The following is a 25,994-nucleotide window of genomic DNA, read 5'->3' on the forward strand; positions in this document are numbered from 1 at the left end:
ATTGGGGCGCTATAGAGAAATACAGGTTAAGTGAGTAGTCAAAGGCCTGACAAATAGAGCTTTACGTGGATAAAAGTGAAGTTGTCCATTTTGACTGGAAGAAAAGCATTTTGTTTTGATAGAGGGAGATTCCATAGCTCTGACATGCAGTGGGATCAGAGTGTAACATTACCTGAATCACAAAGTGCTAGCAGTACGTAATTAGGACAGTGAATAAATGTTTTCCTTTTATCGTGGGGAATTTAAACACAACAGTAGAGAGCACTATTGAGCTTGTATCTTGAATGCTCTAATTCTTATCGGTCACGCTGTTTATGGAAGGAAGTAAATACGTTGGAGGCAATTCGGAGAATGCTTACCAGAATAATACTTACAGAATGACTTGTCATACAAAGGGAATTCGGATAGTCTAGGCTTTTTGTCAGTTTGTGGTTAGGAGAGGAAGAGGCAAATTAATTGAAACAAGATGTTTCCTCTGACAGAAGGGACGGGAATGAAGGATTGCTGTCTAAATGTCAGTGATTGCCCATTTAAAACACATCCAGATGATTTGTTTTCTCTCAAAAACTCTGGCACGCTATTATGGAATATTTTAAAGGCAAACATAAACAGTTTATTGTTGAGAGAGAGATGGCGAAAGGTTTTCAGGGTAGGCAGGAATGTGGATTTAAAGTTACAGTTAATGAGACATATTCATGTTGAATATCGAACTCATCCCTGTTTGTATGGGATGTGGCAGGTTGATTAAACTGATAAATTGGAGTTTCAATGTAAAGATCCAACAAACAAGTTTATAATGCTGAAATCCTCCATCTTCAGAGCTTTTTCAATGGTTGAATTTTTCAAGTGTTTGTTTAAAATCACTTAATTTGTGCTGTAACACCAATTGCCGATATGGAAACTGTGACACTTCCAAGGCAGAAGAGATTCCAGTAATGAATACAGTGATCACAAAGAAAGTTTTAGTCCAATGTGTGACTTAATTAAGATTCATCTAAAACACAACAATGTGAAAGAAAATTAGTGCCAGTTCCCATAAGTTCTATGGAGGGGCTTCTGTCTGAGTAATGCCACAGCAATGCAACAAGCACCAACCTACGGCAGTCACATTAACAAAGTTGCTTTAATATGTCTATAATGTTTGCATTTTTCTGAGAGATTAGAGATTTTATTTGCTCAAAAAATAGTTGCATCAATACAAAACCTTCAAAAGTGGTCAGTGGAAAATTGCTTGCCCATTCAATATTCAGATCTCAATTTGTATTTGAACATTTAGATAGCTGAACTCTGAAGAAAGAATAAATATAATGAACGATTAGGGTTCTTATATCTTCTGCTCCCCTCATTCTGTCTGTGGTGTCTTTCAAAGCCCCTATGAAAGTTTTAAAGAAAAAAAACCTACTGTTTTCCATTGTCCCACTACCTCTGGAAGTTGATCTACTTAATAATACAGTTGATCAAAGAATACAATACTGAATCCCTGAGCATCCAGCAATTTTATACCAGCCATCAGCCAATTGTGCATACAAGACCTAGCTTAAAATGTCTTCTTTCATGACTAATTTCAGCTGTGTATACTGTGAAGAACCAGGAAATCTAATTTCTCCAGGGACAGTTGCAGAAAATAAGTTTACTCCAGTTTGTGTATAAATTATCCTTGATTCAGAAATCAAAGATGTGAAAGGATATTGCTGGAGAGCTGTTGTTTAGATTGTTCAGGGGCTTCCTCTTGAAAGCATGTGACAGCAGTGCAACAAACACCTTTGCAGACCAGACCACAGCAATCGCACTAAATTTGCATCTCTCATGCTTGCTTTGTTCCTACAGATTGAAGCTCTTATTTAACCAGAACAACAGAATCCATCCAAATAAAACCCGAAAGAACTGTGAATGTTGTAAAACAGAAAGAAAAACAGAGTTGCTGGAAAAGCCATTGCTTTAAAATATCCAAATACCTTCAGTGAAACGTTTCCCCTTCATCAGCCCCGTCCTGAACACTTTACCTCCCATTGAACTCTCTGTTCTATACTGCAAGGAAAAATTCCTTCTCCCCGACATTCTCTGCCTCTTCCCCTATCTGTGCTCTGCTTTCTTGCAAACTAGTTATGTAAATTTGACAAAAAAATCACCAAATCATGCAGTCATCCTTCTGCAGTGTGAACAGTTTTAAAAAAGCAGCTGAATAAGAGCTGCAATACTGAATCCAGATTTTTCAGCCATTCCAGCAGCTAGCACACACTTGTAGATGGAGGCAAATGCTGAAAACAGTGACTAAACTTGTCTGTTCAAATGCAAGCCTGGTAAACGTGACAGCCTAAACTGCGGTGGAGATGGAAAACCATGCCTTCCAAATCTAAAGCGGTCATGAAAAAGTATGTTTGATGCAATATGTGACCATGATTTTGCTTCATTCAGAGTACAAGAAAATGAAAGTAAATTGCTGGTGGACTGACAGTTACAGTAAGATAACGTACAGACTCCTCATGAAAACACCACACAGCAATGCAGAGAATACCATTTCCGACCATAGCAATTACATACTGCCTCTCCATTATCGACATTATTCTTCGGGTCGGAGAGTCTTTTTCAAAACAAACAGTTTTAGGAGAGGACATCAAGGAAGCTTGAATTCAAAATTGCTTGCAAATTTGAGTTGCTTATCCCTGATCATTTTAGTCTTTTAAAATGAATATATTTAAGAAATACGTATCCCATCACACACTCGCCCTTATCACTGGTTATAATGTTCATCAAACCTATGAAAAGGGTTGAAGAATAAAATCAGTATTGATTACGGTATCCGTCTGGATTGTAAAAGGTTAAACAAAAGCAGCTGAACTCAAGCTGCAGGACTGATTCCAGAGTCTTCAGCCATTCAAGCAACTCGCACTCAATAGTAGCTGGAGGCAAATGCTAACTTCAGGATTTAATTTATCTTGCCTGACCAGTTGCAGGTGGCAAGGTTGACAATCCAAACTGCAAGAGATATGTAAAATATAATTCTCCAGGATTGTTTGCAATAACTGGAAAATATGTTTGATCTTTAGTGTAATTCGTACTTCATTTGATATTATATTTTCCAAGGCAAATGCTGGAGAAGAATCAGTTCCTGTGAAGTTATGTAGATATTTCTTTCTACATCCAAGAACCATGTAGAAGGCCCTAGTTACCACACTCAGCTTAACCCCAAAAGATGTATTACATCCAGAAGTTGGAAGATAGTGTTCTTTCTTACAGGAGACTTTTGCAGTCATCATTTTATGAATTCTGGTGAAGCCCTGCTGGTTGAACTGAGAGCTGGAGTCAAACGTGATGGTTGGCAGTGCCAAGGGTGGCATGGTGCTGACAGTAGGTAGTACAGAAGTTGCTGCCTGGTCACAAACCATTATTGAAATGGCATGATCCCAAGAGCTAACAGCAACAACAAAATGAAGACAGAGCAGTGACCTGTCCTTTGCTGCCAGTAGTGGTGGATATTGCTGAGCCTGTACTCAAGAGATTTGCAGGCCACGGCCCACTGCGGGAGTTGAGGAGCTCTCCTATTCACTACACAGACATACATGAGTGGCTCTCAATTGATGACTTCATTTGCCCCCCACGGACAGGATAATATAATAGGGCAGAAGGGAGTTGGGCTTTCCTCCTGAACTCCCCTCCGCGTGGCCTGACTCATGAGAATCTTGGCAAATGCCAGTTGACATGGAAAATGCAGCCCTGCATGTGGAGACAGTACCAAAGGTCTTCATTGGAGATATGAGAAAATTAGTTGCATAGTCTCCATTTGGGGCTGGAGCTCTTCAGTTGAGATATTTTGACACGCTGCAACAAGTATAAAGTTTTGAAGAAATGAATTTGTTGCATCATATCGCCCTTTCTTTGCTTCCACACTCCAGCCTCATTAGCTTGTCTTGCCAACAGGCAATGAGGGTTTTGAGCTAATAAATCTTGAACCAGTTTTATAAAACTAGCTGTCAATCTATTGAAATATTTACTCAGTTCTTCAGGTTTATTATGATGATTTTATTGTGGATGTAGATGCACGCTTAAAATGACTGCATAGCACTTTTCTGATGATTTGCAGATCACCTGACAGCCCAAAGTACAAGGTAGATGAAAAACTGTACACTCCAAAATCTATCATGAGAAAAGTAAGTTTGAAAACAATATGTGATTAATGTTTTGCTTCATTCAGAGTACACAAAATAGAAAGTAAATCTCTTTCTCTGGACTTTTCAGGAAACATCACACAGCAGCGCAGGGAACACTACTGCAGGCAAGAGCATTTGCATTACTGTCTCTCTGTTATCTGCATTAAAATTAGGGATTCAGAATTTACTTTCAAAAATATTGTATCAGGAGAGAACATCGAAGACACTTCATTGTAAGTTTGCTTGCAATTTGTTATTGAAGTTTCTAAACTCTGAATATAAATACATTCAAGAACTTGATATCCCCTTTCTGTCGCTAATCGTTATCACCAGCAACAAAGGTTTTGAAGAACAAATTCACCATCTATTGCTAAACATCACACAACACCAGGTCCAACAGGTTTAATTGGAAGCATGCTAGCTTTTGCAGCGTCGCTCCTTCATCAGGTTACAGTGGAGGGCTCAATCCTCACACAGAATTTATAGCAAAAATTTACTGTGTGATGTAACTGAATCATGAACATTTATTGCAGTCACCCATCTGGAGTGTGGCCACTTTCACTCAAACGGCTGAATGCAGGCTGCAGTTCTGAATCCCGAATCTTCAGTCTTTCAAACAGCTGGCACACAATTGTGGGATGGAGCCAAATGCTCATTTAAATAACTTCATTTATCTTTTATCATCAATTGCAGGCATAGTAAGTGTAACAATCCAAACTGCAATGGAAATGAAACCTAAAGTTGTCAGGAACAACTGAAGAAATTTAAGTGTCAGTTTGATCCAAAGTGCAATTTAACTCCTGAATAATATGGTATTTGGAATAAAGGCTATTGCTGGAGAACCAGCAATTCTTGTGAAGTTATGTAGGTATTTCCTTCTGCATACATGCAAGAATAATGTCAAATACGCTGTTCCAGGCCACAGTTAGCACATTGTGGAAACTGCTGCGCTCTGCCTCCCAAGTGTGTATTTTTCCGAGAAGTCAGATTGTGGTGTTTTTTTAAACAAAACTTTTGCAGTAATAATGTTGTGAATTGTGGTGGAGTCCTGCTGCTTGGACTGAGAGCTGGAGCCAGCGCTGCTGTGGTGGATGGCACCACCAAGGACAGCATGCTGTTGATGTGGCCTGACCAAGAAGATATTGCTGGTCACTAGGCCAAGAATGAAATGGCCCAATCTAAAGAGCGGATGGTGAAATCGGAACGATAGCAGAGTGGCAAATCTTTCTGTGCCACCATTAATGTTTGCAATTGCTGAGCCAATACCCATTGATGAGGAAAAGTCAATTCTGTATTAGAACCAGTATCCAAAGCTCTTCACTGGAGAAATTGGACAGTTAGTTGCCATTCTATAATTGCCCTTTGCTCTTTATTTGAGACTTTTCTAGACTATGCAATACATGTAAAGTATTAAAGAATTAGGTTTGTCATATCCTTCATTTCCATGCTCCAGCCTGACTGTCAGTGGCTTGAAATCCTGACACTCCTATTCAAGTTTATAAAAATGTTATTATTCTGAACGTAAATGTTTGCTTAAATTGATTTAATGGCACTTGATGACCATTTGCAGCTCTGAAAACATCAACTGCTGAAAGTGCGAGGGAGCTGGTATTTCTGGTTCTCCAGAAACTAAGAAGGTCATTGAAGAATAAGCTGAATACAATGTGTGATTGTCTACTAACAGCTAGCAGATCTGGTTCATCTGTGGAGTGAAAGCAGAGTTAATGTTTTTAGTTGAATGACTCATGTTCACAACTTCAGATCTCTCTGAAGAAGGGTCACTTGACTCAAGGTGAACTCTGCTTTCTCTCCATAGATGCTGCAAAATATGTTGAGTTTCTCCACAACGTCTGTATTTCTTTCAGATTGTCAACTTCCACAGTTTGTTCTTTTACATTAAAGAAATTATTGACTGGCATGTAATCTTTGCTGTATCATTAGTCTTGTAAAAAGACATTTTAGGTGGAAGCTTGCAGTGAATGCTGCAGACCTAATGCTGGGACTGAAACCTGGAGGCTTTGGCGTATGCCAAGGATGGTATGTTGCCAGCAGTGACCAATGAAAAGATTCTTCATTGATAAAGGCTTGTATCCGAAACGTCGATTTTCCTGCTCCTCAGATACTGCCTGACTTGCTGTGCTTTTCCAGCACAACTCTAATCTAAAATGAAGAGGGTTACTCATCAGTTGACGGTGCAGCTTAATTTCAAGAGCTGCTACTCCAGTAACAGGGAGGACAGATCAGCACATTTCTGAGTCCTACTATTCATACTGATCATCACTGAGCCTGCAAAGCTGGGCACAATCAGGGAAATGAGGGAGGAAGGCTTAAGAGCTCATGGAGCGTTAAGATGTCAAAGAGAACGGGTCTATATGGCTTAGCAATGGGAAGGTGCCAGACTCCCTCCCTGCCACTTTCTCAATCCTACCACCTCCCAGTTAAAAGCCAGTGAATAATTGAGCATGCATTAAACACAAAGAGTTTCAATAATCATTTCTAGCCCTTCAATGTTCAGGCCTTCAGTTGTTCACTTCCAAGCACTGGACTGTGCAATGAGGCTAAATATATTGAAAACATATTGACTACCTAACTCTCTGCTTCCCAATACTATTACATCAGCTACCTCCCCTCACCCCATCTCTTCAAAAAGAACAGACCATGGTGTCCTGCAAACCTCTGTGAAAGTTGAAAAAAAAAGCCAACATATATTGCAGTCATAGCTTTTGAAAGAGGCCTTTTTTAAACAGAATGTAATGTGAAAAGGAATTTCTGGAGATCAGAGATTTCTGTAAGATTTCTGGAGGAACTTCCTCTTGACAACATCTCCCAGTGCTATAGCAAACACCACCATTCTAGACCACAGTCCCTCCCAATATTTGCATTACTCATGGTGATAACAGTGATTCCTCTTTATTAAAAAAATGCTGTATCAGCTCAATACAGCCTTTTGATCTTCAGGGTTTATTTTCAAATGTTTGCGAGTCGTTTATAGGTGTAAGTCCTTTGTTTAACGTGTGCTTCATGATGACTTGTGGCTGGGGACATTTTGACAGATCAGATTGTCAGGAGGATGGGAATCAAAGTTTGCCAGACATGAGGGCAATCCCGAGGAAGCAAGTTTGATTTGATCTGATTTTGATGTGATTTAATTATGCTTCATTTGGAATACAACAATGTGAAAAGGGAATGTTGGAGAACCATTGAATCCTTCAAAATATTTTGTGCAATGCGCTGATGCCAGTTCAGACAACAGCAGCTACATTAAAGAGGTTGCTAGACTGCCTCCCGAGTAATTTAATATTTGAGACAGAGTTGTCTTAAACAGTAGTACCATCATCCTAAATGCTGAGATAGGAAATTGCTTGCTGATCAATACTGAGGTTCTATTTTTGGACATTGGAGCCATAGTGAAAATATTGCAGAAATGGGTTCCTCTCCTTCACCCCACCTCATCGCTTCGCTTTGTTTCTCTTTCCTGCTCATCCTCACTCCCCCAACCCTCCCCTATTCTACACTCCCTCCAAAATCATTGGTCTCCACGGTTTGGTGACATTTGATGAAATATGGCTACATATTTGAAGAAATATGGCTACGGATTGGGACCAGCTCCTGGTCTCCTCGCCTTGGTCTATCTCCTATACAGTGTCGCCATTGAATGCTTTACACTTTTTATAATTTAACTTGGCCAGAGGCCAGGTGTATCCACGGATTCAGGCACTTTCCCTAATAATAGTTATTTGTTTGAATCAAGCTTATAAAGTGCTTTCATGGTGAATTCAATACAGGGAGCATCACATCCACACCGTTTCACTGATGTCATCAATGCATAAATACTGAGGTTATTACACTGCTCTGGGTCAGAGACCTGTAATTACTTCTGGTCAGATCTTTCAGTAAACTCCGAAAGGATGAAGGAGCGGGAAAGGAAAAGGAATAAAATCCTCTTTTCAACAAAACAGCCAATACTGACTAATATGACGTGGACCTTCAGTAAATTTGAATAATGAGTAATTACAATGTTCAGATTCTGAATCAAATATTGAGTTACTAATTGTGCTTCTAAGGGTTAAATTAGCAATAGGGTATAGAGAGCTTGAGTTTCTTTTTCCGAGATAAGGAAGTTAAACTTAAATTCTTTCACTTTGGGATGTTTTCCCTCTGTCCCAGTGCAGACAAGTCTTTATTTGACCTCCTTACTCCCACCCACCAGCTCCTGCCCTCACAGCCAAAACTCTCAATGTTGATAAGAAGTGCCAAATATTAACTTTGTGACCATGCACATATTTAAAATGATTTAACTGGTACTTTATGACCAGTTGCAGCTGTGAAAATGTTGACACCTCACACTGTGAATTAGGTGGAAATCTAAGTTTGTCAGAAACTAAAGTAAACAAATTGGCAAGTAAGTTTGGTATAATGTCAGATTAAATCTGCTATGTTAGGGATCCAATAATATGAAAGGGAAGTGCTGGCAGTTGTTGTAAGATTATGTCAGGATTGCCTCATGAAGGCATCCCATGGCAGCGTGGTGAACACCAACACAGATGAGAACAATCACAGAAAACAACTGCTTGACTGGTTCAGAAATGTTTGGCTTATTTTGAGAGACCAATCTTGAATCAACATAAAACATCCAAAGTTTTTCAATGGTCGGTTGAATTTTGCTTGTCTTTCAGTATGAAGGTCTTACATGGCCCAGAAATGGCTTTAAACAAGGGTGACATACTGAAGAAATCGTTTTTTCTTCTTTTCACTCCGTACTGTCTCTTCCACACCCCAACCCCAGCATTCCCTCAGTGTGGTGTACTGTAGACACCCTGTGGAAGTTAAAAGAAACACTACCAACATGACCATGATGGTTCATGATGCATCTTGAAAACAAATAAAGTCCCAGCAACATTTTCCAGATCATAGGACAGCATTGTCAATACTCTCCAGGGGGATGGGTGGTGATGGCATCAATAACTAGTAACATTATCAAGATTACAAGACTGGGATTCAAGGTATACTGCTTTGTCATTTTCCCCTCATTAACTTCACCATTACAAAGCTAAAATCAGGAGCATTGGAATCTTCACTGCTCACCTGGTGATTGGTTTAATTGCAACAATAGTCAAGAAGCTCAATATGATCAAAGAGAGAGCAGTTTGATTGGCTGGCAAAAGAACTAAAGTACCTAATTGCCACTCCCTTCACCATCACTGAGCTAAGATGTTGGGCTACCTGGCACTTACACTCTACGGAATGAACTACAACTACTCATTAGACTTACACTGAAAGACCTTTCCTGCCTATAATCACTATTTCTGAAGAGAACAACGATCGGCTAAAGGTCTGTTACACCTGATTCTGACTTTACATGGATATCTCTGTTCTTTTCTTATCTCTATGGCAAATAATGCGATTTATTAAAATTGCAAAGTCAATGACTAAATTAAGAAAACTAGTCCACCAGGCTTGGAATACTGAATCTCAAGTCTGCAATTTTTTTTTTGTTAAATTGCTTTGGACTTAATTCTGGATAAGTCTCTTGATGTGAAATGACTTAATATGTGTTCTTTGATGAATTGCAGTTCTGGAAACATTGTCAGTGCAAACAGTGAGGGAAATGGGAATGCAGGTTCTCCAAGATCAAGTGAAGTAATTGCAAAGTAAGTTTAATTGCAGGCATGACTAAGTTAGTCATTATATCAGAATATGACAAACCATTAGGAAATAACTGGTGAGCTAGTAGTTTGTGCAATGTTGTACAACAATCAATGGTAACAACTCGGAGGCAATGATTTGATCAGCTCTCAAAAAGGAACTTGTCTATGTTCACTCCCAAATCCTTTTACTATGTGATACTGCGAAACCTCGTGGGCGGCACGGTGGCACAGTGGTTAGCACTGTTGCCTCACAGCGCCAGAGACCCGGGTTCAATTCCCGCCTCAGGCGACTGACTGTGTGGAGTTTGCACGTTCTCCCCGTGTCTGCGTGGGTTTCCTCCGGGTGTTCCGGTTTCCTCCCACAATCCAAAGATGTGCAGGTCAGGTGAATTGGCCATACTAAATTGCCCGTAGTGTTAGGTAAGGGGTAAATGTAGGGGTATGGGTGGGTTGTGCTTCGGCGGGGCGGTGTGGACTTGTTGGGCTGAAGGGCCTGTTTCCACACTGTAAGTAATCTAATCTAATCTAATCTAATCTCTTCTTATGAAAATTGTAGATTCCTTTGAAGGCCTCAGTTGAAGCTGCTTCCACCACTACACTATTAGGCAGAACATCCCAGTTTCCGAACTATGCTGTTTTTTAAATAAAGTAATCCTTGTTGTTTTATTTTGCTGATCATCTTAAATCAGTGTCCTTTTCTTCTCAAGCCTTTTTTAAATAGAATCCGTACAGTATGGAAACAGGCCACTTGGCCCAATAAATCCACACCAACCCTCCACAGAGTAACCAACCCAAATGCATTCTCCTACCCTTTACTTTACTCTATGCAAATCCCTCATGATTTTGAACACGTGGAAAATGTCTTATTTGTCTTCAGTTCTCCAAAAAGAGCAGCCCGAGCTTCTTCAAATTATCCAAATAGTTGTCCAGTTACTCAACTCTGGTACCAATTTTGTGTACCTTTTGTGCACCATCTCAAATCCCTTCCTGAAGCGTGCTGTATAAATACTAGACATGAGGGAAAAGCAGGACTGTTTATAACCATTTGTCATAATTTTCTTATTTTGCATGCCACGGTCCTATTTATAATGTTCAGAATCCTAATGATATCTTCAATCTGTACTGCCAACTTCATAATTTGCGTGCATACACACAATATGTATAAAATGCATTAAATATTAGACTGGGATCATTTAAGGAAGCATTGATCATTGTATCAAAAGATTTTAGCTTGTGTATAAAATGAACAAGGAACAATCCAGAATAATTCTGAGTTGGAGGAGAGCTGAGTTCAATGGGGCAAGAGGGCATTTGAGCAAGGACATTTAAGCACAAATCTGGGCAATGTTCAGCTACAGCTGTACAGTACAGCTTAATATTTCCACAAGCAGGAAATGGTGGCAAAAACAATACTCTAATTCCCTGCATGATGTTGCAAAGGATATGGATTATTGTTACCCCGAGTGAGAACTGTGCTAAATATAGACTGTTCAGAGGGGAAATAAAGAGTAAGGAAGACTGGCAGCTAACTTTAACAGGGGATACAACAGTAATTATTAGTCACAAACAGTGAAAGGGTAGCAAACGAATGAGTGGGGCCAATGATCATAAATCCCCTGCTTAAACTTCATAGGAGCAGGGGCCTGGCTGAGGTATTATGAAGAGGAAGTTGATGTCCAGTTCATGGCGAAAAACAAATGTAATCGGGACTTGGATGAGATGAAGTTTGACAGAATTTTAGAAAGGCTAAAATAAAACAAAATTGCAGATGCTGGAAATCTGAAACAAAAATGAAACTGCTGGAGAATCTCAGCAGATCTGGCAGCATCTGTGTCGGGAAAGCAGAGTTAATGTTTTTGAGTCCTGTGACACTTGAGCATCTCCAGCTATTTCTTCTTCATTTAGAAAGGCTGATTGTCATTGAGTGTTGGTAACTGAAAACAATTGAATTGGAGACATTGAGGATACAGAGAAAAGTAACATTGAAGCTGCAGTGGTAATATCCACAACAACCTTATCCTGTTCAAATACAGACATGGAATCAGAGACAGGAGAATCACAACATTTAAAATAATTTTGTTCAAAATTGTCTGGATAAATCCAGCAACCAGATTTATCTTAGTGGTGGGAAAGCTTCTAATGAACTGTAATCTCAGCCTCAAGCAACAATACTGGGAGATCATATGGACTAACTTTATATGCTGACTACAGAATCTAATGTGTAACCTGTTTACCTAAATCATCTGATGAAGACTTATAATTCTGAATCTTCAGTTTTCTTGGGTATTTAAGCCGATTTAGAAACGTAGAAAATACGAGCAGGAGGAGGCCAGGCAATCCTTCGAGCCTGCTCTGCCATTCATCACGATCATGGCTGATTGGAGCATGACCTTGTTTCAATAAATTAGCTGATCAAGGCTTGAAATGCAGCATTGAGAGACTTCTGTTTTTTTTAATGTCTGGCAATAAATTATGGACCCAGACACCATTTTCGTTTGCTTTTCAGTTTGTGGTTATTGATCAATTGCACTTTAACAGACCGAGCATTCAAAAAAATGATAGTCTCAATTCTACAGAAAAGAAAGCAGTGACGAAAAAGTAAGTTTGATTTGTCATGTGGCTACATTGTATTTATAATGTGGAATCTAACAACATGAGAGAAATTGCTGGAGAGTCAGATTGTCCTGTAAAATAATGTACAGACTTTCTCATAAAGACATGCCCTGAAAACCAGTCTACAATGTTTGTTCTTAAATTTCTCCAAAAACCTTTAATGGATTATGATCAATATTTATGAACATTACTGGCAAATGTTGTAATGCCAATACCAAACTCAAGATCTCTTTCTCAACTGCCAAATATTCCTGTTGATGAATATTTAGCTTCCTGAGAAACAATTGATAAGTCTTTTTATCTTCTCGTTGTTTTCTTGTAAGGGCACAGCATGGACACTTTTATCACTTGCAACGATAACTACCTTGAATAGCTTTGGGTATTAGTTGTCGCTAATATTGGGGCAGTAGTTAACACAACCTTCAGGCTGACAAATGCCTTCTGATAGTTTTCCATCCATTGAAACTTCCTGCATTTCTACAGTAATTCAGTGAGTCAAGCAGCCACACTGCTAAGGTTCCGTACAACTTTCTGATAAAACCCACTCATAGTACTACCAAATGCAGAACAACCCCTGTTATCCGAATGTCAATTATCCAAATTTCAGATTATCCGAACAAGATCTCAAGGTCCTTTGTTTGCAATTAGATCGGTTATCCGAGCAATGAGTTATCTGAACAATCAGTTATCCGAACAATTAGTTATCCCCACCCGTCTCATTTGGATAATCAAGAATGTTTTGTAGTCGTTCATCTCTTTTGGTCGATGGGCCATCTTTCCATGTTCAATGACATGGTCCAGGAGAGTGATTTGTGTTTTCTTGAGTTTGCTGTCAGCCAGGTTTACCACCAAGCCTGCCTCCCAAAGTTGAATAATTTTGAGAAATTCTGCAAATTTTCCTTCCATGTCTGACTAAAAAACAGGTCATCAATGTGTACCACGCAACTGGGGAACAAAGAAATTACTTCATTGGTTAGTATTTGAAATGTAGCTGGCACATTCTTCATACCACTTGACATGACTGTAAACTGGTGCAGTGCATTTTGGTGTCAGAAAGCTGAAATTGTCTTCACCTTTTTGAATAAAATTAGCTGCCAGTATTGTGTATTGCTCAGGTGTCACTGAGCAGTGTGCTGAACTTTGAGTCAGAGGGTTCAAGATTTACCATCGAGTTTAGAATAGTCTATTTGATACTGCCACAGCAGCGCAGTGCTGAGATAATCCTGCACATCAGATGTATATGAGGCATTAAACGAAAGCCAGGAGAAAGTGAGGTCTGCAGATGCTGGAGATCAAAGTTGAAACTTTATTGCTGGAACAGCACAGCAGGTCAGGCAGCATCCAGGGAACAGGAGATTCGACGTTTTGGGCACAGGCCCTTCTTCAGGATCATTTCAACATTAAACGAAAGCCACTCTGCCCTCTAAAGGGACCCTTATTATTTTGGATTAAAGTGAGGAGATTATACCTGGTGTCCCGGCCAATATTTATCGCTCAATCCCGATGAGCTGATGATCTAGTCATCATCTCCTTCCTGCTTTTCCCATGGTACACAAATGAGATATCACATTTCTGACATGTGACTAAATGATCAAAATTATCTTCAGTTGTTGTATAGAACATCTCTGATTGAAAATTGACTTTGTCAGAACCTGCATGTATTATTACTCAACTTGTTTGTTCATTTTTCATTCTCTGCTGTAAGAAAACATTCCTTTCCAACTTCCAAAGCTCAGTGCTGTAATATTTTACTTTGTACTAACATCTGGATCAAACTAAAATACCATTGAATGCAAATATAAAATCAATTGAACCAGTTTTAAAGGATTAAAGCAAATATTTCAATAGTACTCATTGTGTCAAGTACCAGCAAACAGTGGAGTCTGTTCCAAACTATTTTATCTTGTCTAAAGAATAGGCTGAGGAAAAGAATGGTGCATGAGGAGAGCAGTACTGTGTGGATCAGTGATTAACAGCAGGATAATTATTCTCCAGCTTAAAATAGTTATGTAGTGGAATATACTAAAATGATAGAATAAGAGAAGCTAAAGTGGGATATTGTTAGTTGAATGTTTTATATGCTTGTTAAAATCGAGTCAGTCAGGATCTTATTGAATGGTGGATCAGGCTCGAAGGGCCAAGTGAACTATTCTCCTTTATTGTTCATACCACGAAACAATTTTGCTAGTTACTCGAGCGGAGGTATTAAACACACATTTTAAATTGTTACACACATTTTAAGCTGATATTTCCGTCTATGATTCCCTGGGTTTGATAGTATGTAGTTGACAGTGGCCGCAGGGGTTCTGCACTTGTTTCAGAGATCTGGAAAGAGATGTTTAGGATACTCTGAGATTGCATTAAGATGTTATATAAATGCGCAACTTTTCTACTTGCCTTCCTGCTAGGGTAGAGGGGGTTTTGCTCTTCATCAAACCTGTGCATCATTTGACTTCAATCTGCTTATTTTTGTTGCATTATTGTATGGAGTTTATTCTGTTAAGACAATAGCCTGAGTTTTCCCCAAAGTTTAAGAGATTTTTACTCACATTGGTGAGTTTCTGTATCCCATGAGGTAGATTCATTGCAGTCAGTAATGGAAAATATAGCAGGTCAAATATACTGTTGTTAATTGTTATTCGGTCATTTAACAGGGATAATTATATGCTCTTCTATGAGCACCAGGAGCCACTGCTGATTTACCCAACCCACTATACTGGTGAACTCACTGACACTGAAACCTCTATAATCTGGGACAATGATGAAATACACACTGACTGGAACCGCAACTTATCAGAAAAACTAGGGAACAGCGAGAGATTGGGGCCGAAGCTCAGAACACAGAGGCACTGCAAACCCAAGCACCCATTGACACAGCTTCTCGAGATGAGTTATGATGTGGTTCTGCACTATTCGGTTCTGATCTGTGATCAGAGCCAATGCTTCTCTGTCAAACCTACGTGGTATGTGGAAAAAAATAATGTCTGCTAGGAGGCAACTACAAAGCTCTCTTGCGATAATGTGATACAGAATCTAGTGAAATTTGGAGCATCTCCTTTTGGGGCTTCTTGCATCCTTTCAAGTGGCAGCTGAATTTGGTGATCAGGTATCAGTTACTATCGAATTGGATGAAATCTTGTTAGTGGTTCCTTCATTTACATTTCCCTATCTCTGAGGTTTGCCCCATTTCTTTATTAAAGGGCCAATGTGTGTGAGATCTCTGTAGTGCTGTCCATAGGATAGCCGTGCTGCTGCCACTGTGTAATTTCATATTGATATCTGCCTTTAAAAACAATCTGAATCTATGGTCACATACTGATGTCGGAACTGAGTGGGGCTCATATTAGATTGACCAACTCTTCAACTGCTGCAAACCAAAGAGGGCTAGATTTTCAAACTGTCATTATCACAAGGGTGCTTTTGGTGCCACATTCACTATTCAGAATAACAATTAGGTTTTCTGTTAGTGCAGAATTTCTCTCTATTACTTTAAATAATAGTGTGCTGTGTGTATGTGCATGTGGTTTGTTTCTATTTATTTCTGTTCCTCAATGGCTTTGAAATTGTTGTTGTATAGTATCAAAGGGAAAGTAATGTCCCCACAAGGACATTGTTGCTGGTTTTCCTCTGAGACCAGTGCCGAACTTTACCAGTTCATTGTAGGCCTGATACATTATAGTTAAGTTTCACTTCTGCCAGCTGGTACAACATGGAAATTTGAGTATTGATGAAAATAAGTTTTTTTATTTAAGTCTTTAATATTGTACTTAGCAGGACACTCTCAAGAATACCAATGGATAGCGAGAAAGCATTTAATCTGTCTGAGTAATGCATGCTGATTGGTAAAGGCATGGAGAATGGACCAGGTGATGATTGGCCGTTAACTGCCAATGCTTGTTGTGATTCGACTAAATTGGTGATGGCCATTCTCTGATTCGTTTGGCAAGGCAATACCTTGACCACTCAGGCAATCTGCCAATTGAAAATTTAACAAAGTTTAGCTGTTAACTGTCCATTACCATCTGACCAGTCCATTTCCATTGGGGACATCTCGATCAATCATTGTGCACTTTCCAAAGCATCAGAATTCGTTCCTTGTTCAGTGTAAAATGTTGTTTCCCTTTATATCAAAAGCCTTGCAGCTATCCTGATGAATGCAAGACAAAAAAAAGAGCATGTCCTATTTAACAGCAATACCAAATTTCTGTATTTGCAAACAACCGTTTGAATTTGGGAACCTTTTGTTAATGGAGTATCCAACATCCAGCTGATATGATTAAAATGGAATCTAGTTTTCGAATTTGAAATGATTTAACCCCCTGACAAGCCCACTTTGTTCATGCAGATCCTCTTTGAATATTGTATCAGTCTGGCTGTTGAAAGACAGCTTTGGAAAGTTGTTTATTTCTGTCAATTTCTATTTAATGAATTGGTGAACGGTGGAAAATGCATTCTATTGAATTTACAAAACTAAGATATCTTGTGAAATCAGGAGATGTGCACAGCGCAAATAAAAATCCCATTTAATGCTGGCCTGGACAAGACTGGTAAACTTAAACTTGTGCTTATAGTGAAAGGAGAAAGTGAGGACTGCAGATGCTGGAGATCAGAGCTGAAAATGTGTTGCTGGAAGAGCGCAGCAGGTCAGCATGAGCCCTTCTTCAGGAAATAAAGAAGGGCTCATGCCCGAAACGTCGATTCTCCTACTCCTTGGATGCTGCCTGACCTGCTGCACTTTTCCAGCAACACATTTTCAGCTTATGGAGAAAGGACTGAGATCTTAACTAGCTCATTATCATCTAATGTATTGAATTTAAACTTATGTCTGTCTGTAAGATCTTCAAGGCCTTGATCCACGCTGTCTCTTGTACCCCTTTTATACACACTCTGTTCTTTGGTTCTCTGATTGCTTTATATCTTTTTGTCCATGAGTATGGTCAAGCCCCTGAATTAGATGTACTTTACTGATAAACGTCCTTAGATGCCCTCTGGTACTCATTCTCTCTTTGAAAGCTTGCTTAAAAGCCGGTTTCATGTTCCTGGTCATTGGTCCTAACTCTTCTCTGTGCACGGTGCACGGTGGCACAGTGGTTAGCACTGCTGCCTCGCAGCGCCAGAGACCCGGGTTCAATTCCCGCCTCAGGCAACTGACTGTGTGGAGTTTGCACATTCTCCCTGTGTCTGCGTGAGTTTCCTCCGGGTGCTCCGGTTTCCTCCCACAGTCCAAAGATGTGCAGATCAGGTGAATTGGCCATGCTAAATTGCCCGTAGTGTTAGGTAAGGTGTAAATGTAGGGGTATGGGTGGGTTGAGCTTCGACGGGTCGGTGTGGACTTGTTGGGCCGAAGGGCCTGTTTCCACACTGTAAAGTAATCTAATCTAAAAAAAACCTTCTCCTGTTTGGCATTCGGTGCATCCTTTTCCAGTTTGGAAGGTCGAACTCGAATGCTGAATATAGGGTTAAAACAGGATTTTTGGCAGTGTGGAGGAACAAAGGGATCTGGGTGTGCAAGTACATGGATACCTCAAAGTTGCCACCCAAGTGGATAGGGTTGTTAAGAAAGCATATGGTGTTTAGGCTTTCATTTATGGGGGAATCGAGTTTGAGAATAGTGAGGTTTTTCTACAGCTCTACAAGTCCCTGGTGAAACCACACCTGGAATATTGTGTCCAGTTCTGGTCGCCCTGCTAGATATAGAGGCTTTGGAGAGGGTGCAAAGAAGGTTTACCAGGATGCTGCCTGGACTGGAGGGCTTGCCTTATGAAGAAAGCTTGAATAAGCTCAGACTTTTCTCTCTAAAGAGAAGGGGGAAGAGAGGAGGGCCTGATTGAGGTATACAAAATAATGAGAGGAATAAATAAAGTCAATAGCTAGAGAATTTTCCACAGGGCAGGATTGACTGGTATGAGGAGGTCATAATTTTAAGATATTAGGAGAAAGGTATAGCGGAGACGTTAGAGGTAGGTTCTTTACACAGAGAGTTGTGAATGCATGGAATGCATTGCCAGAGGTGGTGGTGGAAACAGAGTTATTAGGGACATTTAAGCGAATGCTGGACATGCACATGTTTAGCAGTGAGTTGAGGAGTGTGTAGGTTGTTATTATATTTTACATTAGGGTTAAACCTCGGCACACCGTTGTGGGCCAGAGGGCCTGTTCTGTGCTGTACTTTTCTATGTTCTATGTTAAAGCATCTCATAAATGTGAGTATTAATGTCCACTTTGGCAGATTTAATTGATTCTAATTGGAATGTATCTGCCAAAGCTTTAGCAAAACTGAATCAGCAAACAGCTTCAAACTGTGCACATGTCTGACACAAAATATTGCTGCTGCTCATTAACTTTTCAAATGCACTGTTCCATTCCAAATAGCAGACCACCCGTTCCCAATCATAGAAATTTGTTTCTGATGGATGGAAGTGGCTGTTCCTGTACTTCTGCTAGTTTTTGTGAACTCATTTCAAGTTACATTTTAGAATTTGACAGTCAGGTCAAGACTGTTTGTGTTAAGCTTTATCAATGTTGACCAGTTTGCCAGCTCTTCATGTTCTTGAATATTGGAATGGGACTGAGTTCTATCAGCCCTCTCGGGAAGGTTGCAAGGTCATTAGGTGGATAATAGGGTGGAAGATGATAAGGGAAGGAAGGAGTTTCAGTGGCTCTCATATTTCCACCTCCGTAGTATTTTATTGATCCCAAATTAGGGAAAGGATTGCCACTCAGGTGGTCAATGTAGAGTCTGTTCCAGCCAATGCTGGCAGTTTGTTAGCAGTAGGTGGGTCCTCCATTGTGTGGGAGACCACCTCCTGCTTCCTAGAGACACGCCTGCAGGATGTCCCTCCTAATGAAGTACCTTATGGCTCATAACAGGGTATCCCATCTGCATACTGGAACAGTCTCCTGTTCATGGTGGCGATCATTACGGTAACTGGAAATCAGAGTAAGTGAGTGAAAGAAGCCGTGAGGGCTAGACAGTTCACAACATTCCCAGGACCAGGTTAGCAGGTCCTACTGAGACCATTAATAAGTCATTAGGATCCCCCAATTGGAGCATGGACACTGGGTTACTCCTACTCCTAGTAAGAGTACTATGATTACTGCTGTTTCAGTGCTATCAAGCAAATAGTGAAGTGTGGCCATGTGATAAAATCATTTACATTCAGTGCTGGATACTTGAGACTTTTTGTGAGAAACTTTATAATTCTTCTTGATGTTCTTAATACACTTTTTGTTTCATACAATGGTGGTTTTCTACACAGGATTATAGAGGAAAAACAGACCATTTGGCACAATCAGTCCATGCCAGCGCTTATGTTCCACTCAAGGTGTTTCACATCTTTCCTCATCTAAATGGCCCATTGTAATTCTCTATTCCCATCCCTTCCATGTGCTCGCTTGGTTTCCTTGAAATACATCGACACTATTGATTTCAACTATTCCGTCTGGTCACATATTCCGCCTCCCCGCTCCTGCCCCCCCCCCCCCCCCCCCCACCCAGTTCTCATCATTCTTCCAGTGAAGAGGTTTCTTCTGAATTCCCTTTTGGATTTTTTGAGGTATCGTTTTGTATTGACAGCCTCTAGTTATGTTCTTTCCCATAGTGAAATGTTTTCTCTGTACCTTCTCTTTTCAAAACATTTCATAATTTTAGAACAGTCATCCCTTGTTTTCAAGAGAGAATTGAACAGCACAACAATTCTTCTTTGATATGCACAGCCAGAAACTTGTGTAGCATTTTTATAAATCTTCTCTTCACTCTCTCTCATGCATTCTATAATATGTCAACTCGAACTGCTAGCAATACTCTTAATTATAGTCAACCAAATTTTTATAGGGACCCTACTTTCAAATCTATCCCTTTAGAGATAAAGCTTAGAGCTTTGTTTGCATTTTTATGGCCTTTGGAACTTGTGGTGAAATTGTTAGTGACTGATGTAATTGTCTGAAATCCCTTTGTTTGTCTCCCTCACTTAGACGTGCATCTTTGAATAAATGACCTGCACATTATTCCGACCAAGATGTAACACCTTACGTTTATCTGTGTGGATCTTCATTTGCTAATTATTTGAACATACCGTAAATTAATTAATGATCTCTTGCAACTTCTTGTAGTCCTCAAAATTGGCTACATTTCAACATTCCTTTCCAATTTGGTGTCATTGAATTGCTAATGTTTTTGTCGTAATTAGATACAATATTTAATTTGCAGTTTTACTTTATTTTGTTTTAATTTTTAGAGAGGTGCAGTAATCCACACGTTAACTATAAGAACTAAATGTAGAATGACAGATAGATGAAAATTATTACAAATACTGGACTAATTAATAGACTCTATTAACTGCAAGGTCAAAACAGGGAATTATTTTTTACACGAATGATATGGTGAGATTATCCGTACTGCAATCACTTTTTGTCCATTTTTTTTTGTTGCAGTTTATTTCCCCAGGTCTTTTTGTGCTACTGGTATGAAATTGAAAAGGCACCAATCCTCCATTTTAAACTAAGTGATAATAAAAAAAACAGCATTTATATAAAATGTAACATGATTTATGTATCCCTCTAGGCTTATACATATTCACAGCCATGTAGAGTTATATAGGGAGAGGCTGAATAGGCTGGGGCTGATTTCTCTGGAGCGTTGGAGGCTGAGGCGTGACTTTATAAAGATTTATAAAATCATCAGAGCATGGATACAGTGAATAGACAAGGTCTTTTCCCTGGGGTGGGTGGAGTCTCATCTAAACCTATACTCGTGAGTATAGGTTTAGAGTGAGAGGGGAAAAAGTTGAAAGTACCTAAGGAGTAACTTTTGCAGAGGATGGTGTGTATGGAATGAACTGCCAGAGGAAGCGGTGGAGGCTGGTGCAATTTCAACATTTAAAAGGCATCTTAGTGTGTATACGAATAGGAAGGGTTTAGAGGGATATGGGCCAAGTACTGGCAAATGGGATAAGATTAGTTTAGGATATCTGGTCAGCATGGGCAAGTGAGACTGAAAGATCTGTTTCCAAGTTGAACATCTCAATGACTCTATGATCTACCCCTTTGCTCTTAATGTACCAGTTGAATCTCTTTGGATTATCTTTAACATTATCTCCCAAGACTACCTCATTTTCCTTTCTTGCCCTCCTCATTTCCCTCTTTAGAATATCCCTGCACCTCTTGTACTCTTCGAGATTCACTTGAACTCATTTATCTATATCTGATATATGATTCATTCTTAATCTGAACCAGAGCCTCAATATCTTTATTCCTCCAGTGTTCCCTCCTCTTACCAGCCTTATCTTCACACTAACAGGAACATCACGCCTCCGAACTGGCATTATCTCACTTCTGAAAGCCTCACTCTTGCCGGCCGTTCCTTGAGCTGCAAACAGTCTACTCCAATCAACCCTTGAAAGTTTTTGTCTCATACTATCAAAAGTTGCCATAGTCCAATTAAGAACTTTAACATATGTAATGCCAATCCTTTCCGTAGATATTTTACAACTAATCGAATTATGACCCCGGCCCCAAAAAGCTCCCCTACTAACCATTCAGTCACTTGCCCTGCCTTATATCACAAGAGTAGGTCAGGTTTGCTGCTTCTGTGATAATTACATCTGCATATTAATGAAGAAAATTGACTTTAGCACTTACCAAATTCCTCACCATCCAAGCTCTTAAGACTATGGCTGTCCCACTTTGTTTGGAAGGTTAAAATTTGCGACTATTGCAATCCTACTATTCTTACGTATAAATAAGATCTCTCAACATATTTGTTACTCAATTTCACTCTGACTACTGGGGGGACTATTACAATTGCATCAAAGTAATCATGCTTTTCTTATTTATGAGTTCCATCCACATAGCTTCACTGGACCATCCCTCAGAAATCCCTTGTGTTAGAATAGCAGTAATGTTTCACCACAAGAAAAATTGACTCCAATCTCCTTCTAGCTCTTCCTACTTCTGCAGTACCTTTGATGATGGGAGGGGCTTTGAACATAAATTATTCAATTTACTGGTGATGGTTAGTAGCTGAAAATAAAGATACTATGGGTGACTTATGAGGGGCATGGATAGGGTAAATAGACAAATTCTTTTCCCTGGGGTCGGAGAGTCCAGAACCAGACAGCATAGGGATAGGGTGAGAGGGGAAAGATATAAAAGAGACCTACTGGGCAACTTTTTCACAGGGTGGTACGTGAATGGAATGAGTTGCCAGAGGAAGTGGTGGAGGCTGGTACAATTGCAACATTTAAGAGGCATTTGGATGGATATTTGAATAGGAAGAGTTTGGAGGAATATGGGCCAGGTGCTCTTGGTGGGACTAGATTGGATTGGGATATCTGGTCAGCATGGATGGGTAGGACCAAAGGGGCCTGCTTCCATGCTGTACATCTCTATGACTCTATGAATGTGATTACACTGAAGGCAGCATTGATGAGATTTGCCAGGATTTTGCCTGGGTTGGAGTGTTTTAGTTATGAAACTAGATTAGATAGATGGGGGTCTTCCTTGGAGCAGAAGAGAATTAGGGAGAAGATTATCATGATGTCTGGAATTATTTAAGGCACAGACAGGATAAACTGTACAAATCCTTTCCCTTTGATGGAGAGATCAATGCCTCAGGAGCACAGGGTGAAGGTAAGGCCAGGAGGTTTAGAGCGGATCTCGGGGGAAAACAAAATCAAAAAGAGGGTGGTGTGAGTCTGGAGCTCAGTGCCTATAAGTCATGTAGAGACTGAGCCCCTCATACCTCATAATAAGTATGAATAATTTAGATGCATCCTTGCAAAGGCAAGTCACACAAAGCAATGGATCAAGTGCTGGCACATGAGATTGGAATAGTTAGGTGGCTGTTATTGATATGTGTGGACTGGATGGACCAAAGGGCCTTTTTCCTGTGCTGTATAAGGTGATTCTGTGAAAACTGTTATAAATAATACCTTATTCATGTTAATCATAGATGCTCTGTTTATCTCAGTTCCCACAACACATACCTGGACACGGCATTTCTTTGCTCTTGTGTGTCTCGCTGTGTTGAACCTCACAGGAGATTTTGCTGGGGCAATGTACCGCTGACCCAGGCAGGGTTAACTAGCTGCTCTGGGTGTAGGTTCCCTTCTTGTTTCTCACTGATGGATAAGTCTTCAATCCAGTCGTGATTAGCTCCCCACCTTTCTTCCAGGTTACCTTGCTGACGTCAGGGGAATAGTCCATCGCCAAACGACCAAAGATCACAGAACCGGTGTTGTACTCCTGACAGGAGGAGACCAGGCCATAAAGCGTGGGGGGAGACGGTGTCTCTACAATGGAATGACCAATTGAGCATGTTAGTTTCTGTTCATTTGACCTTATCAGTTACCCAAATGTATCCTCAGCTGTAAACGTTTGCCAGTATGCTCCCGCTGAAGTCTACAGCATAACTGGGGTTTATGTTTGTTTCCTACCAGTTGCTGATCATGATCATTGGTTCCCTCTTTAGATACATGCCTCGACCTTGACCATTACCACATAATTTAGGAAGAAGAACATCCTGATCCCACCCCAGTAACTGTTTGAAGATCTCACCAACTGACACTTTCACTGGATTGCAAGTGAAGAGCAGAGAAGTTTCACAAAATACAAACCAAGGAAATGCAAATTCTTTGAAATTCTACAGTGTGTGCAAACAGGCCATTTGGCCCAATAAGTCCATACCCACCCTACGAAAAGTAACGCATCCAGACCCATTTCCCTTCCCTCTTACTCTACATTTAACCCTGTCTAATGCTTCTAACCTCCCAATCCCTGAACACAACATTTGCAATTCCCCCAGCTTGCACATCTTTGGAGTGTGGGAGGAAACACACACAGACATGGGGAGAAAGTGCTAACTCCACACAGACAGTCACCCGCGGCTGGAATGGAACCCGAGTCCCTAGCACTGTGAGGCAGCGGCGCTAACCACGGAACCAGCGTGCTGCCCCACGAGGTGCCGTGCTGCTGGAAATACCCAACAGCTGGCAGTACCCCCGGACAGAAATCAGAGTGAATCATAGAACATAGAACATTACAACGCAGTACAGACCCTTCTGCCCTCGATGTTGCACTGCCCTGTCATACTAATCTGAAGCTCATCCCACCTACACTATTCCATGTACATCCATTTGCCTGTCCAATGACGACTTAAATGTACTTAAACTTGGCGAATCTACTACCGTTGCTGGCAAAGCTACCCTTACTACTCAATGAGTAAAGAAACTACCTCTGACATCTGTCTTATACTTATCTCTCCTCACCTTTAAGTTGTGTCCCCTCGTGTTTGCCATCCCCATACTTGGAAATCAGGTCCAGTGAGCCTTCCTCACTTATCAATGCAAGGCAGAATGTTCTCTCTGGGAGGAAGGTCACTGCAGCAGCAGCAGAGGCAGGGGCTGAGCACTGGGACTGGGAGGATGGGAGGCCGTTTCAGAATGTAGGTTGCCTTATCGTGTACGTTCTCAGAGTTCAGTGTTTGGAGTCCTTGTTTTTTCAACCTGTGCTTTGGTCTATATTGCAAAATTACAGAAAAATATTAATAGCAATTTAAGGTAAAATGTTAGGATATTGGAAGAACAGCTAAGAGCTTCAAAGCTTGACAGACGGCTTGTGGGAAAGGACATGGAAAGCAGCAGGGTTTCCAGAACTTCTAATCTCTGCCTTCCCTGATCGAAATCAACCTGTGATTTATAATTGTTGAGGATTGTTATTCATTAATATCGGTGTGTCAGATAGATCTCAGTCTCAGGGAGATGTGACGTGCTTCTTTGTTTTGTGATGAACTCAGGGGAACATACAATAGTAAGGGGGTAAACCCAAAGGGGTGCAGGAGCAGAGGATCCCCCGCGTGTATGTGCACAAATCAGGGAATGTACCATGATACATGGACAGAAGAGCAAATAAACCCTACTTCATCACCCTACCCTGTAGAGAACAAACACAGAGCAATTATATTAAACTGAAATAAAACAGTCTCTTGTCTCACCTGGAATGTTGCATCCAGTTTCAGGTGCCACGTTTTTGAAAAAATGCAAAATTATGAGATTAGGTGCGTGACTGATTCACAACACTATTCCCGGGATGATACACCTCACCAACTCTGAGAAATTGAGAATGTTCTCCTCTGCTGATAATTTCCAGACTCTGTGAACAGTTGCTATGATTGGTTCTCAATTCCATCTTGCGTCATATAGATCTCAATGGCTGAATATTTCAGGTACTCATGAGCTCTGCCTTGCCTGATCAACATCGACTTCTGATTTATTATTTTTGAGAATTACTGTTCAGTAATATCTCTGTATCAGATAGATCTTAGTCTCATTCCCTGGGATTTGACAGGTGTGGTGTGTCAAATAGATCCCGGGATTTGTGCTCCATGAGATTGATGTGTGAGAAAAACTCCAGTTCTGAGAATCCGCCCTTGGATTGTGCACGTGTTGTGTCTGAATACCTGACTGAACGTTGACATTTTTGGCTGATTAATGTTTCGTTGGGCGCTTTAGGTGGCGATTTCTGCATTACTAACCCAGGCTGTCCCGACATTGAGAGTACTTTTAGTTTAGACAGTGTAGAGTAAACT

At 40.3% G+C, this 25,994-nt stretch overlaps 1 long non-coding RNA gene across 1 annotated transcript; it reads right to left on the reverse strand.

The window, feature by feature from the left end:
- Positions 1-16,193: 16,193 nt before the first annotated feature.
- On the reverse strand, positions 16,194-25,937 carry LOC148134598 (uncharacterized). The gene is made up of 3 exons (XR_015755798.1): positions 24,676-25,937; positions 23,395-23,700; positions 16,194-16,556 (listed from the first exon to the last, which is right to left on the reverse strand). It is a non-coding gene; the product is annotated as an uncharacterized LOC148134598 (long non-coding RNA).
- Positions 25,938-25,994: the final 57 nt, after the last annotated feature.

This window comes from Chiloscyllium plagiosum, unplaced genomic scaffold (genome assembly GCF_037043375.1).
Source record: "Chiloscyllium plagiosum isolate Xiang-an unplaced genomic scaffold, Cpla_swu_hap1 HiC_scaffold_53Y, whole genome shotgun sequence".
Lineage (NCBI taxonomy): Eukaryota > Metazoa > Chordata > Chondrichthyes > Orectolobiformes > Hemiscylliidae > Chiloscyllium > Chiloscyllium plagiosum.